Source organism: Vicia villosa, linkage group LG2, assembly GCF_029867415.1.
Source record: "Vicia villosa cultivar HV-30 ecotype Madison, WI linkage group LG2, Vvil1.0, whole genome shotgun sequence".
In the NCBI taxonomy this organism is placed as follows: Eukaryota; Viridiplantae; Streptophyta; class Magnoliopsida; order Fabales; family Fabaceae; genus Vicia; species Vicia villosa.
This window is the reverse complement of record NC_081181.1, coordinates 71,618,783-71,623,935: the sequence shown is the minus strand read 5'-3', so window position 1 is coordinate 71,623,935 and position 5,153 is coordinate 71,618,783. Positions and strand designations below refer to the sequence as shown.

The window sequence follows — 5,153 nt, the reverse complement described above, 5'->3', positions numbered from 1 at the left end:
AAATTAATCATATATTTTCGTGGCAAAGAGATTTTGGGCTCTTGAATACTTGGGGACCAAGATTGAAGCAAAATAATTTGGGCCCATTTGCAAAAAGTTCCAAGTTTCTTCACATTTTTCCCTCCAAAATGACCCAACTTTATTAAGGCCTATCTCTCTCAATTTTTGAGGTATGGAAGTGTTCTAAGACTTTTTAGAAACCTTAGAGAGTCCTATAACCAATGTCTTTGGTCTCATGTAAAAATTATTTTCCATGCTCCTTGTGTGTCCTTTTGAAAAAAGTGACTTTTTGTTGACTTTTGAAAAGGACTTGTAATGTTTTGGTCCATATCTCTCAAATGAAGCATTTTTAGACTTGGCATGTGAGAGACAAAGTTGTATAGAATCAAATTTCCTTCAAGATGAGCTTTGGATGGAAAATTTTGGCTGTTCCATGTGGGAGTTATGCTTGGTCAAAGTTCAGTTCACTTTTCCTATACAAAACCCTAATTTAGAAACTTTTTGGTTTGTTGATTTTTGATCTTTCCTTGATGAAGCATGATCAATCCTTGATCAAATGGTGAATGATGTTTCAATATGAGGATCTTGACAAAAAATCAGGAGTTTTGACTTTACTTTGACCATAGTTGACTTTTAGGTTAACTTAGTCGACTGTTAACTTTCTGAACAATTGAGTGACCAATCCTTTGAATTGAGACTTGATACTTGTCATAGAGATAGTGTGGGATATATTGAGCCATATAGTGTCATACCCCAATTTTTGACCTAAGATACCACCTCATATCATTTGCATATGCATCATTTGCATCTCTAACAAATTGCATAGCTTGTGTTTGCTACTTGTGACTCAGCAGGGTTTAATCAAGAAACCACTCATCAGTACAAGTAACAATCAACTAGGGTTTTGTTCTCCCTTCATCTCAAATGAATCATCTTCATCAACAATCAACATTTGGTCCTCAGAGATTCATTTCAACAAGCTCAGCAGCTTTGAATCAATCAGATTAGGGTTTTGACTGAAGACAGTATACTCCTGACTTTTGCTCAGGATTTGACCTAATGACTTGGGACATGACCTCAAGACCCCAAGTGCATCATTTTGGCCTAATCCATTGGCTCATAACATCTCCTACACAAAGATTGATCAGACAAATCCTCAGATCAGAGTTTTGAACTATCAGGGACTGAAATCAGGGATCACATTTGGGAAACCCTAAAAATCCCCAGGAAGTCACTCAAAGGTTTCAATCATCTTCAAATAAAGTGCGCCATATCCATTTGTGTGATTCAAGAGTTTTGATTGGAATCTATTTCAAGATTTTGGCCTATGGATTCATCATGGTGAAGAATTGATTCATATGGATTATTTGAAAATTGGTATAAGGTTGAAACAATTCATGGAAATTTCACCAAAATTGCAAGAAATATCTTTTAGTCCATTTGTTGAAAGATCATTTCAAGTATGGTTTAAAACCATAAATTCAAGAATTAAAAGTTCATTGGTGCAAGAACATTTTTCACATTACTTCAAGGACTTTTCTTTCAAGAATATCCAACATTCATGGTTCATACAAATTTATCCAAGATTCTAAAGGAAATTCAAGTGGAGTGTCTTTACATGAACAAATTCCAATTTTCAAATGAATTACAAAGGAACTTTATCTAAAGTTCAAGAATTACAAAATTCTATTCATTTTCAAGAATACAAGTTCATACAATTTTAAAGTTGGAATGAATTGGAAATTACAAGAAAAAAGAGAAAAACTACAAAGACATTCTTAAAGACTTTCTTCAATCTTCAAATCTCCATTCTTGGAATTCAAGTTTCTTCATTCTTTCTTCAAAGAATACTCATGTCACATGAAAAAAAAAAGAAACAAAAAGGGGTGAGATTAGCAAAAAGTCCAATAAAAGAAATAATTCAAAAAGAAGAGATAATTCAAGACAAAAAGGAATCAAAGAGAGATTTTTCTTCCACTTGCATGATTCATATCATAAGAAATATCTTTGCATAATGAAATGGAGAATATTCTTATTCTTATTCTTATTTTCTCAATGATTACAATCTTGCCAATCAAGTTAATTTTTATGCCAAACACATCCTAAGCTTTTCCTATAAATAGAGGTGTTCTCTTCATTGCAAATCACACCAAAGCAACCTTAGCTACTTGCTTTTTTCACTCCTCCCTTTTCTCTCATAATTTTCAAAGTTTCTTAGTTCCATAGTTGGAAAAGGGGTGAAGAAGTAGTTCATACCTTAGTGGAGAGCAACAACTTGAAGTTGCATCTTCAAGTCTCCCTAATATCCAAAAAAAGGTTTTGTTGCATCATCTTCATCAAAATAGATCCTACAACAACAAATTCAAAAGTTGTTACACTCTTGCATAGCTATAAGATTGAGCAACTCAAAGTGTCCTTCAGTAACACCACCCGAATTTCCAGAAAAAAAAAGAAAAGAGATTCAAAACCATACCTCTGGTTGCAGCCCTGTGCTTACACATCATTCACGCATCATCTTCAACAACTCCGAAGCAACAGCAGAAAAATTCAGCAAAATCAAAGCATAACCGCAACACTGTTTCGGAACAATTATAACAATTTTCAATGGAAATCCAAAGCAGTAGCAGCGACGTGTTTAAAAATTCAAAGCGCAGCAATTACAACAAGCTTGCAGTAGATTTTATTTCAGAAGCAGAAGGATTAAAGACATACCACAACAATTAAACCGGCGAAATTCTCCTCGCCGTAGGTAAGTCGATCCTGCCTTCACTCTCAACCTCTCTGATATTTGTTGCTGTACCTGTAAACCGAAAAGAACAAAACAGAGAGTGCATAAATAGTTGTTGCACCTAACAATCATCTGAAAACCGAAATAGAGTAAGCTACTACTGCTATATCACAGAACAGAGATCAAATTCGAAGGAAACTTACCCAGATTTTCGCCCCTATTCATGAGTCTGTTAAAATCAAGTCAAAATTTGTTGTAGAGTTGAGTTTATCCTTGTAGTTTCATCATATTTTGTGTGAGCTTCTTCAAGCTCCTCCCATGGCCGCGGTAGAAGGAAACCGTGAGTGAGGGATTTGTTGTTTACGGAGAAGAATCACGAGAGAGAACCGAGAGAGATTGTTTGAGTGTTTACTCGGATTTTCGTTATTGCTTCTCCCATGGCCACCGTGAAATTTCCGCCGGGAAGTTGATGTTGCTGTTGCTCCTCTATGTTTTTCCAGAAAATATTACGTGAGAAAGGAAGAAGAAAGAGGCGTGTGCCTCTGTGTTGTTTTAGGGTTTTCTATAACCCAACTCATGTGATAAGATTAAAACCGGATCCGGGTTCCATCTGACCCGACCCGGTCCGGCCCCAATGTTTTTTTATTTCAGTTTCTTAAATTAATTTGGGCTGCACTTCCCTTTTCAGATTGAACACCTACTGGCCCAATTAATTAGTCTTTTTTATTATTAGTTCTCTTCTAATTTTCATTAATAGAATTTCATAAAAAAATAAAACTTAGTATTTTTTTTTTTTATAGGATTTAGTTTAATTTTTCTTAATCCTTATCAAAAAATAACAAAAAATATGTTTTTAAGATTAAAAGTTTTCTTTTAATATTTTCATATGTTTATAAGTGTGTTTCTTTTCTAATCCTTATTGAAAAATCCAAAAAAATATATTAGATGCATATTTAAGTTTATGTTTTCTAATTATTTTGTTTTTCTCATGAAAAACCACAAAAATATCTTCTTTTAGAATTAATTTCTTTTGAATTTAATATTTTCTTATAATTCTGTGTAGTTAATCATTTGAATTTATATTTGATTACTGTTGCACATTTTACTTGAATTTTCTCACTTCATCCAAGACTTCGAGATTATTTCTCTGTTGTCTTTTGGATTTGTCTGTTTGCTTGGTCTTCCATTTGCTGTAGAATTCCATAAACAATTACTGGATGATCAAAGAATGCTGTAAGCTGTGAACTTATCTGGCGTTCCTTTCTGCTGGTGAGAATGCTTAACATCTAAGGATCACGGTAACACCTCAAACTCAGAAATTCAATTTCTCATTCTTCGAGGTAAGCCTAAAACTCCATAACTGTAGAAACGAATTACTTGTCTGTTTTCATCAATTCAACTTCATTTTCAATCAACTGTTTTCACAACAGTAATCAATTCACTTTCAAATCATCCATTGTTTTTCAAAACAGTGGGGCCTCTCGAATATTAGAGAGTGTAAGTCCCATTTCATTTCTTTTCTTACAGTTTTCAAAACATTTTTTTTAAAAAAAACAATAAAACTTCTTCAAAATAAACAATTTTCAAACAATTTTCAAATCATTTTCAAAGCAACAAAACTCCAAAGAAACAAAACTTTTCAATATACCATGGGCCTCCATGTAGGTATAAGTCCCGAGCCCTTTCGTACATACCCATTCCAGTACATGAAATTAGGTATTTCATTGTACGCCTTTTTGTACATACACCTTTTGTACATATCTCAATCTGTTTTTTAACTTTGAATAACAAACCAAAAATGAAGGTTTCTTTAAATCTTCCCAAAAAATATTATGGGCCTCCATGTAGGTATAAGTCCCAAGCCCCTTGTAAATACCTGTTTACATAGCTGTGAATAAACTCAAGTGGATCTCTCCCCGAGTGTGAGTCCCGAGCCCCCGTGTATACAAATGGATCATGCTTACAGGTATATTTCCTTCATAAACTCCATTATATACACACACTCTGTCATATATATATATAATTGTTCATACCTGTTCATGTTTGTTCATACTTGTTCATGTTTGTTCATATGTGTGATATGTGTGCTTGTTCAACTTAGTACAACACTAGGTTCCCCATAGCCTCCTATTGGGCTTTGTGCAAAGAATCTCCACTAGTTTAGGTTAGGACATAGAGTATGGTTTCCCGGTGAAATCGCTCTAAGAGCTCAAACCAACTATACCATGCCTCCCCTTGGGCTTTGTACAAACGAGTGTCCCTCCCATAGCCTCCTCTTGGGCTTATAATGCAAGGACCCTGGATTGTCCCTCCCATAGCCTCCTCTTGGGCTTACAATGCAAGGACCCTCGGATAGCCTCCTCTTGGGCTTCGTACAAGGACCCACGGGCTTCTTATAAGCATCCCCCAATATCCAAATCCAAAT

At 34.7% G+C, this 5,153-nt stretch overlaps 1 long non-coding RNA gene across 1 annotated transcript; it reads right to left on the bottom strand.

Annotated features, from left to right (window-relative positions):
- Positions 1-2,075: 2,075 nt before the first annotated feature.
- Positions 2,076-3,269, bottom strand: LOC131646272 (uncharacterized). The gene is made up of 4 exons (XR_009297388.1): positions 2,932-3,269; positions 2,713-2,800; positions 2,474-2,575; positions 2,076-2,348 (listed from the first exon to the last, which is right to left on the bottom strand). It is a non-coding gene; the product is annotated as an uncharacterized LOC131646272 (long non-coding RNA).
- Between the last annotated feature and the right edge of the window lie 1,884 nt (positions 3,270-5,153).